This window comes from Semicossyphus pulcher, unplaced genomic scaffold (genome assembly GCF_022749685.1).
Source record: "Semicossyphus pulcher isolate SPU_LCO1_2020_fin unplaced genomic scaffold, fSemPul1.0.p SCAF_4, whole genome shotgun sequence".
Taxonomy (NCBI): Eukaryota; Metazoa; Chordata; class Actinopteri; order Labriformes; family Labridae; genus Semicossyphus; species Semicossyphus pulcher.
In genome coordinates this window covers 24,720,479-24,740,563 of record NW_027211715.1, presented here as the reverse complement: position 1 = coordinate 24,740,563, position 20,085 = coordinate 24,720,479, and positions in this window count along the sequence as shown.

Below are 20,085 nucleotides of genomic sequence, written 5' to 3'. Positions count from 1 at the left end.
ATGTTTCAAAATATGCAAAGAAGGCACTATATGTGACCACAGGATGAGCACAAATTCCTCTTTGACCGCACTGTAGTGCTGCCTTAAACACTGGCATGTTAAAGTTGCACAAAAAAACACCTATCATTGGCTCATGCAAAACTGCTCGGACTTGTGTATACAGTTTATTGTGCATACCCTTGTGAATTCTTGTTCTAGTCAGCAGCAGGCTGGCTCTTAAAAAGCATGAAGGTAGCCAAAGTCCGTCTGGAGTTACACAAGCAGAGGCAAGTCACAAAAACAACAGAGACTGATCCAAAGCATGTGAGCAAGAGTTTACAGCCTCTGATAGGAACAAATTCAACATTAAGTTAGCTAGTAATTACGTTAACTAGATATTTGTTCTAGGCTAACATTACGTTAGCTAGGAGTTAAAGCATTTTCTATTGTATTGTGTGAAACTAACAAAGGGTAAATATAGCTTTGAGCCAAGTCCTTGCTTATGGTAATTCTCTATTTACAGATTCGGCATTAAAATGTTGACTGTCGGCACATGACAGAATATTAATAGGTTTCTGTTTGTGGTACATTTGTTGTCCAAGTAGTATTGACCAATCAAGTATCAGCAGGCAGCGGTGTATGCAGGAAAAACAGTCCAAAAGCAGGCGGAACGTAATCCACCGTAATGACATCTCAGCTCCCATCAACAATCAACTGACCATGATTTAGCTGCTTATTAATCTCTATAAAACAGACAGATGCATGTTAGTTCAGCTCACAATCCGTTCTACATCTACTATTCAACTTCAGACAAATTCGATTGACACTGTCACGAAAGCCGTTCAGCGTTTAGATTTCCTGACTTCCTCAAATGCACCAAAAAAATGCTCAGAAACGGATGGACGAGCGCTCCTCCGGGGGGATGTAGTGAACCAAGAAATGACAGCGTTTATTTTGCTGACATATCTGGAGGGGTGAAATGTTGTACCGCAAGAGAGGACAGAAGCTAGAGTTTCCCCTGTGTTACCGTGTTTTGTTCAAAGTTATTGTCCGCGTGTTTATGTACAAATGAACTGTCAAAGGGAGCACTGACGCGAGGACGTGTCACAGCACTGAGAGCAAGCGAGCCGTGGGTGAAGAGCATCTGAGAGGCGACGGACAGGGTCAACAACCGGTAGGCCCATTTCGCTCACCTTTAGCCTGGCAGCCAAATGCTTAAACCATTTTAAAACCAATGCTTCATATACACGGGCAACAGACTCCTGGAAGCCCTAGACGACAGCTGGTAGACCTTTTCCCAGGTTCATGTTTGCCGTGACACTATCAAGTTGGGTATCTGTAAATGTAAAAGTTTGTAAAAGTTTACCCCAGGTTTTGTCATTAGGCCTACACAGTAACACCACTACTTTTTTTTATATTGCAGTAACATTAGGCCGAACATAATTTGCAAACATTGCCTGCATCACAGCCGTACTGATATTCAGCACAACAGCACTCTCTCTCAAGTGATAACTTACAGTGAAAACTTCAAGGACACTGGGTTGTAGGGTCAAAATCCCTAGTACTGATACTAATACTTTTTTATTATTAAAGCCATCAGTGTACGAAGGGTAGAGCCATGTGTCAGTATTTGAGTTGAATGCATCACTTCCTGTGTCAGGTTCTACAGACTACATCGTTCATTGGTATTAAACATGTTTGCTGCGTGAGGAGCAATGAAACAAAAATATAAACTGAAAAACTATATCTGACAGGACTACTGCTACATTGATTTATCTGCTTTCATTTAGTGCAGCCGAAGTTAAACACAAATAATGAAGTATGAGTAACTCGATTCTATTGTGTCTCAGCTCAGCGGGCTGGGACCTCCATGGGTCCCGGGGAGACTCCAGCGGCCACAATAACATGAGGAAATCTTTGATCAGTTCACGAGAAAGGATTCCACCAAAGATCCTTTCTCCCTCAAAACAACTGATCGCTTCACAGGAAAGGATTTCATTCAGGAGTCATCATTACATCATAGACAATAAACTTCTTCTGTGTCTCTATTCTTGTCAGTCTGCGGCGGGACTCTGTAAAATCCATTCATTAATTCTGCCTAATCACAGCAGAAATACCAATTAACTATCTGTTCTTTGGTGCCTTCTTAAAACATCATCATCATATGAATTTCCAAGGACTTTGAAGTATATGTCTCTCGGGGTAGATAAAAGATGCTGTAGCCCTTCGGCGCTGCATTTCTCAGTGCAGATTTTTAAGATATGGGCAGCCAGTGATCATTTTCAGCTGACTACCTCCTCCTTCTACCTCATCTTTTGCCAACGCCTGAAACCACTCACTTTCGAGAAATGTCTCCATCTTCACCGAGATATTCCTCCCCTTTGCAAAAGCACTAACCCTCCAATCTTGCTCATATTTCTTTCAGCCATTCGCTGAAGTGTATAACTGATATCTTTTGTGATTTATGAAATACATTTACTTGTAGGTCATGACTGGAGCATGACTACATGACTGTATTCTTAGATTAAGAGGCTAATAAAAAAGAAATCCTCCAACATCACGCTGGTCTCTTGCCTTTAGGTCCATCTGTTTCTAAACATTGCAGGCATACAGAAGTCTTACAGAAATAATTCATACAGTAAGCCTATGTCACATTCCTACGCTTACAGGAAGAGGAGTGACGCAGTTCATGGTGATATTCTTTAAGCACTGTAAACCCTGTCTGCTCTCTGGCGTCCATATGAACCCTCGAGGGACCAAACTGTGACTTTCAAGACATTCAGATGGTGGGACAACAGATGCAGGAAGTAAGAGTAAACCAGCAATAGGAATAAACCCTTATACAGACAGGCATTAACAAACTATTATGAAAATGTTACGCACAGAAAAATTAGATAGACCTAGCAAGTATCAATTTGCAAACTGCTAGTTTGCTGTGTTTAGAATTGCAGCCATCTTGTTTTTTGTTTGTTTGTTTTGGTGCCAGAAGTGACCATATTCGGATGAAAGTGTGGAGCGGAAGACCAACAAGGGGTAAATAAACGCTAAGTTGTCAGATTCATACAGTTATACAAGCCTCGTTCATTAGCTAGCAAATTAGCTACTTTGGTCAGCTTGTTAGCTAGGTCTGTCTGATCTGTCTGTAACTAATTATATTTACTCAAGTAGCTTAGCGTACATCGTTATATATGTAAACAACTTGTACTTTACTTGGGTCTTCTCTTTTGATTTCACTTTCTAATACAACTCAGATACTCACTTTTAACCTCACTACGGTTATCTCTCAGCTTCAGTTACACATGTGAGGAGCTTATATAATATAAGTCCAAGGACGGTTAATTAACTGACAACGTTTTTGATAATTCTGTAAGTGGTTTCAGCCTTTCAAATGTGAGGATTTTTAAAAATATATATTTCAACATTTTTTTAATTTGTACTCATGGTTGGATAACCTCTGGCTAATGTTGACAGCATTTCTATTTTCAGAATCCTTCAGACCAAATAATCGTCCTCTGTGGAGTTGGTGACATTTACAACTTAATGTAGTTCATACAAAAGCATTCAAACACTTTTATACGGTGACAGCGTTACATATACTCTCTCCTGTTCACTAAATATACATTGTCAACAAAAACAACCTGAATTTTCATCCCTGATACTGTTTAGCTTGAACATTTTTGAGTTTATCTTTAGAGGATTTAAATCTTTTTCATCCACTCAAAAGGTCGCAGAGTTTCCACAACACACACAAGAACATGAAATCCTTCAGCTTCAGGATGAAGAGAGAAATCCTCAAAACGGGTTAGAAGGTTTTCATGCAGCAGTGACAGACTTGCTGTCCTCCGTCATTGGATGTCAGATGTGGGAAACACTTGACCACACTCGCTCAGATCAGCATGTTGGAGAGATGCTGAAGTATTTCATGTCATCATTCAGCCGTGTGGAAATGTTTTTGTCTCAGCCCAGTAGTCAGACCCTAATGAATGATGAGCCACCCTTGCATATGATTATTATCACACAGTATTAAAGGCCACATTGCAAGCATTTCCCAAAGCTCCAGGGGGACTTTTTCTTAATACAATTAGTTTAGATCTCCAACATGGAACAGAAAGTTTTTCATGTCATGTAATACTGGAAATAACAATAAGAAGTTCAGAAGACAAAACAGTCCGAAGTCACGGTTTCAGCTGTCTGCTGAACCTCTTGGCTGAGGACTAAATCTGGATGCTAACCACGGCAAAGAAATGTTTAAGTGAGTGAATAGTTAGTGTCAGATTTTAGCAACATTTCCACCAAACACTTCCAAACTTTTCCAAACATTTACCTTGATCTCAGATCTATTATTGTTTTTTTCCGGTTTCCAGACCGACTGTGAAAGGTCGGCGTGCTTGTTACTGGATGGTACTTCTGCCTCCACTACAAAAGTTGCATCACATATAGTAAGCATCTGTGCTAATATTTTTCAATTAAACAAAATTAATTGGAGTTTATTCAGTGCTTTGACAAGCAGAAATAAATATTTTGTTCATCAATCAGCTGAGTGGAGTGTCTTTAGCTCCACCTTTATGTCCGGGGTCAGTGTGCTTGGTACCTCAAGAAAGGGAGAACAAGAAATGGGACCAAAAAAGTACTTTTTTGGTACCATTGATAATGATTGCCAATCAAAACCCATAAATAATCATTTTTAGGTGTAACAAGCTTAATTGGCCTGTGTCCACTTACAGCGTTTTTTGCTCAGGCAGCGCCCACGACATCCATTTCAGAGCGCTTCTCACGGGCGTTTACTGTTGCTAAGTTACAAAAGTTGTCTGCCAGCACTTCCGATTCCCTCGGTAGTGATCATTAAGTCTATTTTAAATAGCTCTGTATGCTTAATATTTGCTTTTATTCAAAGAAATTTTACATAGAAAAAAAAACTGAGGAAAGGAATCGTGTCCTGACATTAGCAGCAGCTCTAAACCTGGAAATTCTACCCTTAAAAAAATGAGAGGATTAGCTCTTCCTCTGCGATTGTTGTTGACAAAGTTGATATGTGAAGTCCCGTCCCTTCTTGATTTTGGCTGGTCGGTGAGGGAAAAGTGACATTGACGAGGGCGGCGGCGTTCTAAGGGCCCGATCAGACAGAACGCGCTTTGCAGGCTGTAAAACGCGAGGCGCAACGCACTGCCTTTTTTGTGGAAGTAAACATCCGATCAGACAGAGCGCGTTTTAGCAGCTGGGGGCGGCTTTTTTTTCCTACTGTTGTTAAGGCAACCACCGAATCATTAGCTGTCATTAACCTAACCGTTACAGTGTAAACTGACAGAAGGCTCACCTCTCCTTTCATCCGATTGGACAATGAGAAAAGATGCCCATGACGTCGGGCGCTTTTCTGCTTTGAGTTGAAGTTTTTTCAACTCGAGGCGCTCGGAGCGTTTACTCAAAAACGCGAGGCGCACAGAGCGGAAAAAAGCGAGGCGCTCTGCAAAGCAAAAGCAGCGCGCAGAAAGCCTCTCATTGAAAACAATGACAAAAAAGCCTCCCCCAGCTGCTAAAACACGTCCTGTCTGATCGGGCCCTAAAAGTTGAACTATTTTCAACTGAGAGCATTGTGAGCGCAGCAACTGAAAACACCTGACAGTGAAAACACTGAAAATGTATAGAAAATAGGGGCTGCAAGCGCAAAAAACACTGGTAGTGGACACAGGCCCTAATTTGCGTTATTTTGGGGGTTTATTACAGACTGTAATGGAATATTTCATCACAAACCTGGCGTGAGTGCCTTAAAATTGGCTAACACTGGTTATAGTGAGGTCATGTCTTCTGTATTTCTTTGTTTTTTTTGTGACTTCATGGTTTCACCAGGAGGCTTGATAATGAATAACTTGCATGACAAATTGATGAGAAAGTGGCCAACACACACAAGTAATAAATCCTCCACAGTGCAGGGCGGAAGTGGATCATCCCGTTCAGCTCAGCCTGTGTGAAACCTCTTTTGACTTCACTGTCACTGTTGGGAAATGGGGCTGTAACCTTTACGCACACTTTTGACCAAGGAATCTTGACCCCCCTCAGAGCTGTGATGACTATGATCTACATGACCTTTTCATTTCTCTGGTGTTTACTTCAGATTGACGAGTAAATCAGATTTAATTTGGTATTTTATGCCCTCAGGTTACTAACTTGTCTGCTGTCCTGCCAACTGACCTAGATATTGTGTGTTTGCGTATTATTTCAGCTTTAAAAGAATCTCGCTCATTTAGATGAGATTTGGGGAAAGCTGAGCCTAATCTGACATTAAACTTCCTGATTCTGATTCTTTCAACAAATTAGCTTCGCTTCCTGAGAAAATGTTGCTACATGCACAGAAGCCTCTTTGCTAATCAAAACAGAGCGTCATAACCAGTGTTGTGCTTTCTAAATATTTATTTGGGTAAGTGAATTGCTCGTATTTGGCTTCGTTTTAAGTGAAAGCCACTTTCTCTGTTTCCTTATTACTTTGGGCACTTTGAAGCACTTCCAACTGAACAGAAAAGAGGAGGTAAAAAAATCTTGTTCCTGTGTATTATTTATATTTTATACTCACCGGACAGGACAGAGAAATAACTTACAAATAAAAAAAATATTATCACAACAATAACTTAGTTTGAGGTACTCTGTCTGAAACAAGCCAACAGCAAACCGTAGTTAGTAATGGAGACAGTCATGTGATGTGTACCTGAGGCTATGAATGTCTGAATAAAAGGATATCAGCTGTAGTTGCTTTTGTTTGAAAATAGTTCTCACAAAATAAAGAACTTAAAAAAATAAGGGGGTTGGTGGGGGTGACTGATTGTTTGGTGCTAAAGATTCGGTAGAGCAGATTCATTGAACATTACGATGGAAACAACAATACACAACTCAAGCTAGCTAACAGCCGCCTACCACCTGTAGCTAACGTTAGCCAGAGGCAAACAACACATGACAAAAATAGCTTACTTTGAGCTAACGACGCTAACTTACAGTGTTAATGCAGCACGCTCTGACAGTCCTGTGCTTCACGCTCATCCTCATCGTCCTTGTTACCTTCCATATTTGGCAACACAATGTCTCCACCACATTAGCATTTAGACGTACTTTGTAGATCCACAGAAATCCTCTTTGTTGGAATTAGCAGTCCGAGATTGTTGTGACCAACATCATCCACTCGCCCTCGTTTCTTTTCGATATCAAAAGTAAAATAAAAAACTAACATAGCCCATAATCAGCTGATAAGCATGAACTTATTGTATTTAGTAACTTATTCATGTTTATGTGGTCCAACACATTCAATCTGACTTGCGACGACATGAACCCACCAGTCAAATGCACACTAAGCAGCAAAGGTCAAAGGTCAGCTATGGGCAAAATATGATTATGCAGTGCTTTGTTAGTTGTGGGCATTATGCAAATGACACCTGTTGTTACATTACAACAGGAGCCAAATTGAAACAGCTTGTTGAAGCACATATCCAGTAGGCGAGCTATGGAAACAACCCAGAGGCTTTCACTTTCCACAGTCTTAGGTTTGCAAGGCTGAAGGATGATTAAAGTATATATGTATGGGCAAGGAACAACAAACAATAAGGGACCTTTAAGTTGTTGTACAAGTCAGATAGATGTCTCTATTTGCACGCTGTTGGCAGACAGATTTTTTTCTCCACCAGCTCAATAAAGGAACTGAGCAGTCAGTGATGCTTTAGAGAGACACTACAGATTGTATACATGATGTTCAGTTTACTCATCACTGGAAGTATTACTCATCCTGTGAATAAAGTCGCAGGATGTCCTCTTTAGTCTAAGCACAATGATGTCATAGTGATGTCTATCTCAGCTTGGCTCGAGACCTTCATTTTTAACTGAAAGCCAGCAGTACTCACTGGAAGAAGATGGTATTTAGTTGGCAAAGAGTCAGGTGACGCGATGGTTGCATTGTGGGTAATGTAGTATCCAGAGCTTTTGGAGGTTTAGCAATACATGGATTTTAGGACATCTCTACTATTTCTTTTACTCTTGAGCCAAGCATTTTGCTCTAAGGACGGCATGTTAGTCTTATCTCAACGCACCGCTAATTCCAGCCTCACAGAGCTGCTAGCATGGCTGTGGACTCTTGTTCCTGTCCCAAAACATCATGGAAAAACAACTTTTGCTTGAGTAACCATTTGAAAGAAAAATGCATGTATAATGAATTGCGCAATACTATGTTTCGCATCAAACATATTATTAAGTAAAATACCTAAAGCACTATATAACTTCATCATGTGAGCAGTTCTCTCTTCGATGGGTTCATGAACTCTTATCTATCAAAATCTACTTTTGGAAACACTTGCTGTTTTCTGGTTTCTCTATGCCAAACCTCCTGCAGAGGTCTTAAGCAAGCTTGATATTTTATTGGCAGCGGCAGACATTTAGCTCAGCTGTTATTTTAAGAAATAACCACCCAGAGCTCGTCCTTGAGGGAAGCACGTGACCTCCCCCTCATCCCCATGAAAGAGAAGCACCATGTGCTGTCCCTGCCCAATCAAATGTTTTCTTTTTTTTTTTTTTTACAAGAGTTCTCATGTATTTGGGCCTCACAGCGGATGTTAATATATTACCAGTAAGTCTTCGGCCTGACCTTTGACTCTAAGAAGTTTCAGCTATGAGAGGAGCCAAGCAGCGGGGTCAGAGCGCAGGCAAACTCCCAGCAGGTGAGGTGGATCTTTCTTCTGCGTATTCAAAAAAGAAAAATACAGATTTATCCCACAATTCTTTCATTTTCTCCACATCAGCTGAACTGATGTTGCATGTTCTTTTGCAGCGAACAACCTGAAACCCCGGCTGTGAATTTCTAAGCAGACCTCGTCATGATGGAGACGGAGCAAACAGCTGGGAGTTGTCCTGCCCCGGGCCAAACTGCTGTCAGGACCTGGCCCCCCCCCAGCACAAGAGGTACGAGTGCTCAGCTGAAGCATTGTTTCCTGTGACAGAGGCTGTTAGCTTTATCCCTGGAAAAAAAACTTCAAAAACCTGCTTAATTCACAGGTTTCTGTTTTGTTTTTTTAGCTTTTCTTCAGACACAGGAAAATACCAACATTTCGTGGGCATTTCTTTTTGAACCAAACGTGATTATTTCTGGGTACAAAACTTAAAACTACTCGACTTTGCTATCTAAAATTTCAAATCTACCAACACTGTAACATCAGTATGTGAAATGTCTCTATTGACCGTGAGAACAGTTCCTCTGCTTCTGCTCTGTCTCCAACTTCTCTTCCACAAACATATCTAGTTAATATAACTGCTTCATAATTACAGACGGTGTTAAGGTTACTGACGACCTACAACATGGTTATTCTGTAATGACCCGGCTCTGTAGACTGTAAATACACTGGATTTATCAGTATGGAGAGTTTGAGCAGAGGTGGTGGTGGGTGTCGTGGTGTCTGGGAGCCTGACAGACTTGAAGCACTTTTTCATCGCATCATTCCCCTCACGCATAAAGTTATTTACGTTACTTCTTTGATACCCAAAATATTAACCCGCTGAGGTCTGCAATGTTGTAAAACATCTGAGGGCATCTTTTACTGTATTATTTGTTACTGATGTTTGTGTCATCACTGATTTTAAATCGTCATCGTACAGTGAGATAGTAATCCTCCTGTCTCTTATCCATCGTTTTATACTGCCACAGCAGCTGAAAAAAAGGAAAGGACAGCGTAAATGTAACAAATAATGTGTAGACTACAGCGCTGAATGTGCGTGTGCAGTGAGAAATGTAAATGGTTTGTACTTTTATCGCGCTTTTCTAGTCTTCCGACCACTCAAAGCTGCTTTTACACTATATGACGCAAAGGCCTAAGTGCCAATCAGATCTATGCCGATTCATACCCACTGGCTATGCCACTGGAAGCAATTTGAGGTTCAGTGTCTTGCCCAAGGACACTTCGACATGTGACTGTAGCAGTCAGGGATCGAACTGCTAACCTTCTGATTGAGAGACAACCGACTCTACCACTGAGCCACAGCCGCCCCGAAATGAGCATTTCATGGCTTTTGACTTTAGTGTCATTCAATTTGTACACATCTCCTCCGGAGTCCTGACTCTGAAATAGACCAGAAGTGATGTCAGAAGACAAGCAGGCTTCATTGGAGCGTTCTTCCAAAGCACTCACCGTGGATGTTTAATGTGTTAAAAAAGCTGTCGGGAAATATTGGTCATATAGTTTTGAAATTCAGTCTGCGCTCTCTATATGTGTTTAACTGAGTGTGTACATATTGTTGGATAAGTACGGTACGTCCTCTGGTCTGATGTGTGACAGTCACTTTGTTTATATGTGATGGGAAACTGGAACATGTTCAGGTGTCACTGTTTGTGTTCCTCCTGCTGCATGCACAGAACAGACATTTATCTGGAGGGTATAACTGTTCCTGCTGTTTGGGAATCACCCCGTTGATTCGTCATTTGTTGAGTTGTGCAATAGTGTCTTACTGGAAATCATTTCAAACATTTCAAACTAGGAGAAGTGGATAAATGTCTGTTTGGTGTGAGTTATAACTGATGTTGCTCCTGATCCTCCATGTTTACAGATGTAGCAAACAGCTGGTTTGTCAACAAAGCTGTTTCCTCTCGTCTCTGTGAGCTTTAAAAATGTTAATCTTTCACAGTCTGTCCAACACACTTCTCAGGCTTGTTAACCAATAAACATCATGAGCAGTGATGGCTGCGGTTGAAATTATATTACTATTCTGTTCCTGCAGTAATCATACTGTGATGAAATGCTTGAGCAAGGGCTGCAAACGCGTATAAAGCCTTTGAAAGCCTCAGAATTAAGGTCAAAGGTCAGCATGTAAGTCATGTTTAGAATTGACGTTGCAAAATGCTTAAGAAGACAAAAAATAAGACAAAGACAGGTGATAAGAGTTGTGTTTGACGCTGCTGTAAAGTCTGAGATGTTTAACAGGAGTGAGTTTCATAGTTTGTGACCTCAAAGCCCCGATCCTCACGAGTCCAGAGCGAGGTGGATCTAAGAAGTCCTGTGTAAATGATGTAGTTACATAGGACTAATCTGCAGCAGCAAATATGTACATCTGTTTCAACACATCCACATCCAAAAGCACAATTAAACTTTTAAAGGTTGTGTTGATTAACTCAGCTGTAGTAAGGGTTGTCAAAAGTTCATTGTATTTGCCAGGGTCCAAATCTTAGTATCCTCCAACCTCCACCAGCAATTTGACTGATTGATCACATTGTGATGTGAAACATCAATTTCGTCTTTAGAATAGCTTTCGATCCATTGAGCGCTACATGCAGGACAGTTTTTAAGCTGTTGTCAGGCGTTGTCAGACTGTGTGCCAGAGCGGAGAAGTTACAACAAATTGTGTCTTTTATAGACCAGATACATAGTCGGCATGTTTTCTTAATGTCGCTTGTCTCTTAATTTGCTTAATGCATGCCTGATGAATAAACCTAACCAAACTGCAACCCTTTGCAACGTTAACCATGTGTGAAAATGGCTGTTGGCCAGAAAATATAAACTAAAGGGTTCCTTAAAATGGGGACTTTTTTTTTTTTATTGCAGTTTGTTTTGTCGACTTGATTCCTCCAGAGTTTTTCCAAGTAACAGAAACCCGTTTCACACATGCATTACAGGCAATTTCCAGTTTTTCCAGAGTTCTCCTTTAACACACATACCTCAGAGCGGGAGATTTTCTCTGTCAGACGGGGGGAGCGGGGGTTTCACGAGGCAGGACATGGCGTAAATAGTATGATGCGGTTCCTATAACTGGCGAGCAATTTCAGCGTCAGCCTTCACAGCCAGAAGTTCACGCATCTCTCCAATGTGCAGACATCTTTTCTATTGTCGCCTAATTTATGATTCTTCTTCTTCAACCTATTATGTTTTTGATCATTCTGATATGTGCCGCTCTTCTTATTTCGCAGCGTTCTTATGTTCACTCCTCCTGTGACAAAACAAACAAAGAGACAAACTGTGAAATTTGTTAATGCCTGAATTAAAATATGACACTTGGATATTTTTGGTTGTTAAACCAGAAGCCTGTGTTTCAAAACGTTTTTTTACTGGGCTTTTCACAATCCGTAGCTCAGGTCGTTGACTGACTATTGGTTCATATTGGATTGTGTATTTGTGCTGAACATTAAACTAAACAGTGACTAAAAGCCAGTAAACTGTTACACAACTCGAGTGAAGCTGTTAAAGAGGCGACCTTTGTTACAGCAACACACACCGACATTTCCATAATCGCTAAATTGCTGTTTTTATTCCAGGAAATGAGATGAAACATTGACCGAGGATCAGTGAAGCACTAACTCAGCAATTTGAAACACACACACACACACACGGACACACACGGAAAATACACTAACAACATAAACACAAATATACTTGTAATGATGATCCATTAACAAACACAAATATGTACTCACAAGTAAACACAAAAACACATGTACAGACACAAATAAACAGAGAGTAATTACAGAAAAAAGATAGAAGTACAAACACATTAAAAACACAAACACACACGGACTTTCATTAAATCGTGACAAACAAATAATATTAAGATGCAAAAAATCAACACAAATAAACGCCGACATTCTCTTCCCTGCTCTCACACAGATTAATCGTCCTACTTTGACCCTTTATCTCCTCTCCTCATATTTCCCAGGAGCTCCCAGTGACGCCACGTCCCGTTTCCATGGAGACGGGGTCCGGTACAAAGCCAAGCTGATCGGCGTCGACCCGGTACCCGACGCCCAGGGAGAGAAGATGTGCTGGGACTCTATGATGAAGCTAAAGGTAATCTGTGTCCTCTGCGGCCAAGATAAACCCGGCCTCCATCCTGTCTTCATTAGAGCTGATTAACTGTCTGTTAACTGGAGTCGTTTTATCAGGAGGAAAATAAACATAATATGATATGACGAGTGAGATTAAAATGTGTCATCACTGCTTGTTATGACATGGAGTGATCAGGGGTCGTTTTCAGAGGCCTGTAATGAATAGGTTCATTTTAAAAACAGCAGTTGTGATAATAAACACTTTATTTGAACACTTAGCCCGTTAGCTATCTTAGCTATTGACAATTATAATCCAAACTAAATACAGCCTCATGAAAGTAATCCACCACCCTTTTAATACAATGAATCAAAGTAGATTCAATGTGACTATTTAGACACTGATCAACAGAAAAAGCACTTTTATTTTGAAAGGGGGAACAGATCTTTAAATGGCTTAAAAACAACACTGTTTATGCCCTGGTGTAGCCCAGTGTGAGTCCAAATGTCTATCCACTCATAAACATGACTTTACGAGAGTGTACTGTCAAACACGCAGCTCTGTACAGCTTTACATCAGTATTGCTTGGAGCTAAATGCTAATGTAAGCATGTTAGCATGCTCTCAAGGACAATGCTAACACATGTAATGAGCAGGCATACAGTTTTACCATGCTCAGCATTGTAGTTGGTGAGCGTGGTAAACAGTATGCCTGCATAATATCACGAGTGTTGGCATGTTAACATTGGCTAATTAGCAATAAACACATAATAAGAGTATTTTTAGTTTTGCAGGTAGGCCTATTTGAAAACTATGGACTAACTGAAATTCGGCACTTACGATGCATGTTTTTGTCATGGAAATTTACCCAATAGTTGTTGGCATATTTCATTATTTATTATGGCTATCAGGGTAGAGAAACTGCGATGGTCCCCTGACTGGGAGTCGATCCGTGGACGTTGTGGTTTCATGGATTGGGCTTTAATCTGCATTAAAGTCTAGAAAGAAGCCTTGGACTTCTGACTCAGCTATGCCACTAAAACACTATTCACTCACTATCCAACCTGAAGGTGCTTGAACAGTTTTGTAATGAAAAATTAGGGAATAACTGCAGTGTCCAGATGTGCAATGCTAGCAATGCTAACAGAAATGTACTGTAGGATATCTAAGCAAAGGTGAATAAACTGTATACTGACTTGGAGGAGATAACTTTTATGCGAGCATGAATTTTGTATATATGCAAATATTTAGATCACTTTTCAGAAGCCTGTTTACTCATCATGAAAGGTCTGTTTCTGTTTATCAATGTCAAAAACATTAACCACATTAATATAGTTAATGTGTAAAAAGTTAAAAACATCTAAGAGGGTATAAAGTATTTATAAATGTTCACGAACACCTCTGCACTCAATGATATTGATGCTATTGATGATGACATTGAGGATGTTGTTGATGTTGATTAGGCTATTCATGATGATGCTGACCTTTGACCTTGTTGATGCTGCTGATGAAAAAAAAACAAAAACGCTCTATACATTGTGTGGTCGCACTTTAAGCTGTTTGTTGGCACTTACTGACTTCGTTCCCTCCTGTCTTGATCGTTGCTTGTGTTGTATTAACTCTCAGATGTAGGTCGCTTTGGACAAAAGCGTCTCCTAAATGAAATTGTAACATTGTAAATAACAGTGAACTGGGTTGTGGGAAAATTCCTACAGTGCAAAAGGGCTTCTGACATATCTGATTCCTGAGACTCTTTAATCTCACAGGACTCTCCATGATCCAGGGGGAGTGTTCATATAGCAATGTCTTTCTAAAAAGACCAAATCAGGTAAACACACATGGTCCACAGGGGCTGAACACACTGAGGGGACTGGAGGAGAGTCAGTGTCATCCATAGTTGCACATGTAACTTAATCTTATAAATATCACCAGCTTAAGTCATACACCAGAAAACACACTTCAGTAGACTGTATGCCTGTGGCTTTTGTGCAGGATTTCAAAAGGAAGGTTACATTTTTCTTCACACAAATTTTATACAAACAGAATAATTTCTAAGATGATAGAGTATTCTACAAAGGGGCTTTAATGTAAAATATAATCAGCATTCTGTCCTCTCTACGCCTATGGGCACAGAGCAACATGCCTCTTGAGTCCTCTGCATAGACTTACAAACAGAGTAACTATAAAACTATGATTTAGCAGATGAAAACTAAGCTGGGCAGCTGGTGCCAATATATCTACATGCCTTCTAGTTCAACAAAATACACAGTCATTTAGAGCAAGGCAGAACTGCTAGCGTTAGCCAAAACTCTAATAGCATCCAGGCAATTAGCCGTCACAGCAATGAAATACTACACCTATAGATTATTTTCTATCCATGAAAAAGACTTTCTTCAAAGGCAACCTGGCTGCTACACTAAAAGATAATGAAGGTAAAGATCTTATCTTGAAGATTTTCATTTAAATAAATGTCTGTTAAGTCACTATCTATTAGAGTTACAACTGTAACAAAGGGAACCAACCGTGGGCGTCTGGTTATGAGCAATGTATGCGCCTGCAGTTGCCTTTTATCGCCACCAGGTGCTGCCAACAAAACTGAGACTTCGAGTTTAGTACTTAAACTTAATAAGAGGTACTGTGCTTCCTCTTGACCTTGGAATTAACACTAACACAGGGGCTGTAGGTAGTAAGTTAGTTAGCCAGACATAAAAACACAAACATTTGCAGTTTATGTTAGCACAGATTTATATTTCTGCATGATATTAATATTTTATATAAATTATCATCAGTTACTGTGGACGTGTCTTCTCTGCCTTACCACAGCTGCTGTAAACTCAGCTCCTCTGTGCTCATATTTTAAACCACTCTTCTTTTGTTGTTTTTCTCCACCACATCTGTGTTAGGGCTTTGAGGCAGCAGCAAGGAAACAGGGGAAACACAAGCAGAGAGTTTGGCTGAAAGTTTCCTCCAGTGGCCTGAAAATTGTGGATGAAAGGACAGGGGTAAGTTACACTGACTTATCCTATGCTGCCAAAACCTCCCTTTCCTCGTTGTGTTTCCTGCAGCTCTAGCGCCCCCCTCAGGTTGATGATTCATCTTGAAAGGTCTTGAAAGGTTTCCTGCTTGGATTACATCATGCCAGCTAACATGCATTATTTGTATTCTTCCAAAATTGGAAAATTCTCAGGATTCCTTTTCTTTCCTGAAAAGTGTTTCCTTGCAAATACATTTCCTCTTCTAATAACAAACTGAAAAAGGGTTGAATGAAATGAGGAAGTATAGTTTCCCATGTGAAATTGATAGTGGAAGTTTGTATTTGGAGATCAAATGTTTGGCTGTGCTTCTGCAGCTGTTTTGGCTCCACGTCACAAGTTTTTGCCTGTACTGAACAAGTATGTTTATTTCTTTCATGTTTAACAGAATGATTCTTCTCTTCAAACATACTTTAAAGGAGGATTTGGAAGTGATATGGCTGTTTGTTTTAAGTACAGAAATCAATAATGTGGTTAATAGTCAACAGAGGAGAGAAACAGAAACTATTTCAGATTGGAGCCCAGACGAAATACTTTAATCGGGTTGTATTCTGTGGATATGATCTGTGAATTTTCCTTTTTCTCTTGCAGTGTTGGTTGTTTTCTATTCCCTGAAATGATTGATTTTAATGCTGTAGTGGTAAGATATGTTGTTACATAACATAAAGCTCAAATCCTCTTCATCATGTGTTGATCCAGGCTGTACTTCAGGACCACGACAGGACCAGGATCAGCTCTTTGACCAAAGATGAGTCTGACCCCAGAGCTCTGGCCTACGTCTACCAAGACCAAGACGCCTACATCCTCTTCTACATCAAGACGGCCAACCTGGTAACACCACACAGTAATACATGGGAAATATAAGAGATGTCTTAGGAACATTAATAATGAAAAAATACTTGTATAATAGTCTAAAAAACGAACGCTTATAGAAACCATGCTGTGGTTCTGTCATTTGGGCAGTTAGGGGCCAATCAAGGCTGAAATGGTGAAAAACTTTATGTTATGAAAACATGGAAACACAAAGACAACTTACCACCACATTTAGTGGTAGTATAAATGTTCATCTTTAAATGTTGCTAACTGGATGAAGGTCTAAGAGGGAACAAGAACCTTAGGCTAAACCCCACTTACGATCCAGTAGGTCTATTATGAGGCTGGTTGACTGTCATGTCTGCACTGTAGGTTGAACCACCCTGCAGAGACTGTGTTTGCCACATAGTGAGATTTTTCTCTGTGTATATCAGGCAGATCCAGTCCTGACTGACATCAGGGAGGTTTGTCAGGGTGTGGACCAGGAGACAGCACAGGAACCCGCAGAGCAGCAAACACAAGTCAGAAAATCTTTATGAGTGTTTGTCAGTGGTTTTATTGTGCATGTGTGTGTTGTTTTAATGTATTTCCCCTTGTTTATTTGCTTTTCCAGAACAATACATTGCTGCTCCTTAATGACAGCTCAGCCCCGCCAGTGGAGGTAATCCAGAGAAAGAGCTTTAAACTCTTTCGAATGTCCTAAATCACAACATGTTAAAACCTTGCAGCGCTGTAATGTACTAAAATACCTTATTTTTCAGGGAGCAGGTTTTGAGGAGGTGTTCAGTCCACACCCAGACTCTTCATCAGGACAATCAAATCAGGTAAAACTAACAAAACACAAACTGAAACGTCAATGTTCTGATGTTTTTTAAATTATAGCTGTAATAACATCTGGAGCAACACTGGAATACAACCTTTTTCAGAGATTGAAATTAGTTCTTTTAAATATTGACTGTTTTTTTTTCTGTTTCTGTGTCTACAGGCGACTTCCAGTAATGAGCTGATGGAGGTCTTTTCCATCCAGATGCAGGACCCTCTGATGCCTCCGCAAAGCTCATGTGCCAGTCAGCCAGGTGAGTAAGACCACATGCCTCGCACAGAGTCTAACCTAAACTATCTATGACCTTTAAGAGGGGGTATTATGCTGTTTCACATTTTAAGACATGTATATAATGTTACAATGTTGGATGTCCAGACTAAACATGGGTTAAGTTTCAAATCTGTAGGTAAAAGTATGCCAATCAGAAGAAAGCGGGCTTGTATTGGCGGGGTTTCTTAAAGGGACAGACCTGACTGAGTCGTTTCAGGCAGAGGCTGTATGAGGGCCTGCGCAGAGCACACAGGTTTTTTTAACTGTAAATTTTGCTAAGCTACTTCACATGTATCACAGAGTGAAATATAAAGCTTTAAATGAGCACAATACCCCACCTTTAACACTTTATTTGTAGCGCTAGTAACCCTTTCTTTTGAGTGTCATTTTACGTTGAGATGAACTGTACCCAGGTTGATTTTTATTTTATTTATTGCAACATTTCTGAAACAAACATTAAATATTACAAACCCAGAAGAGGAGAGTTATTTCAAGCTGTATTTCTAAAACCATGATATCATATCAAATTATAAAATCAGTTAAAAAATCATAACGTGAACGAAACGCTTGCCGCCTTTGTGCTCCATCAGATGACACTATCCGAAGCAGACTGAAGAAAAGCACCTTATTTGACATTAAAAACACATCTGACCTTTGACCTGGAGGTGAAGGAAGGAATATGCAGTACACAGCCCTTTCCCATGATCTCTCTGTTCATGAGGTTTAATATGAACCCTGGTAGGGAATTGCATAATTCCCTCGGTACAGCTGATAAAGAGTTTCAGTCACATTTCAATAATATATACAGTATACAGAGGAATGTGCGGTGCCTCTCTCTACACGTTCCCACACTGGAAGAATCAATAGTACACATCCTCCTCCTCGTCTGTTGGCTGATGATGAAAATAAACAGTGAATAAGATATTTAGTAGGATACAATCTTTTGTGTTGAAGATTGTCTTCAGAGTGATTACATTTGTGAGTAGGCAGCAGTGTGATGGTCAAATAGTGAGGACTGTAATATGTTGCTGAACAACTTGAGCAAACCGGTGTTTTTTAAAGTTTTACTTCCTTTACTACTTTTTTTTTCTCTCAGAGTCTCCAAAGCCTGGGCTCTCAACCTCTCAGATCCTCTCCATGTTCCCCACACAGCCAGTAGGGGGCTCTCCATACTCCTCTCCCCCTTACTCTCCCACCATGCCCTGGGGCCAGCAGGGGCCTATGGGAAATCAGTGGGCAGGTCCAGCTGTGGCCCCCTGGCCCGCAATGCCCGGCAATGTGGCAGCAGCGTGGCCACAAGCAGCGCCCCCTGCAGGCGGCCTGTATCAGGCACATGGCTCTCACCCAGGAGTCATGGGGGGAGGAAGCACACCTGTCTCACCCAATGCTCTCAACGGGCATCCTGCTGCTTTAAACACCCTCTATGCCCCCGCGGGAGCAACAGGACCACCACAACCAGTGTCCCCCACCTTAGACCATAATTTCCTCCTGTGATAAGCTGGTTATAATCCTAAAATTGTTCCAGTGTTTTGGATTAAGGGGGAAAAAAATATATGGCGTTTGATTTGATTGATGAGTTCGAGTTTGACTGGTGAGTCCAAAGAGGATTTAGCTGTTTTGGTTTTCCCATGAATATGTAATATCTATTATATTTATTTCCATTCACAGACACTGAACATTCACTGTTCTTGCTGTTTGGCTGATGCAAATTAACTTTTATTGAGCAGAGAGCATTTCTGGATATGTGATGTCAGGTCTAAATGAGTGCACCAGCAGAATCACTCTTACTTATTAGAACACTACAGACGACAACAGTGAGGCTGAGCTCAATCATTTAGAGCTAGTGTTATTTGCGTAACTACCACCAACAAACACCACAGAGACAGTACTATAAGTAGGTACTCATTGAGAATCAAATGTGTGTTTTATTTGCTTGAGTATGGACCCTTCTTCTTCTTTTTTTTTTTTTTTTACATATACTGTAATCAAATATTTGTTTTTTGACAACTGGAAGATTAAATAATCCAAACCTTATTGTCTGTTTAAACCAGAAAATACAATCATTTGATCTAAAACTGTTTCACTCGTATTTTTTCACATAAAGAGTTGAAATCACAAAGTATCATTTTTATAGCTGTCAATATAGATTAATAAAAACTATTGTTTCTGATCATATACAGTACACAGAATAACTTTTACCTAAATAACTTTTACAATTTGTTTTTAATTGTCCATGTTTACTTGCTGTTTCTCAAAATAAAATACAGAACATACAAGGAAGCTTTTCTTCAGGCTGCAGTCAAAAAAAAAAATCTATACTAGCAGTATGTACTGATTTGGCCAAAATGTAGTATGTAGTATGCAAACAAAAGCAAAATGTGCAGTAAGCCAAAAATACCCAG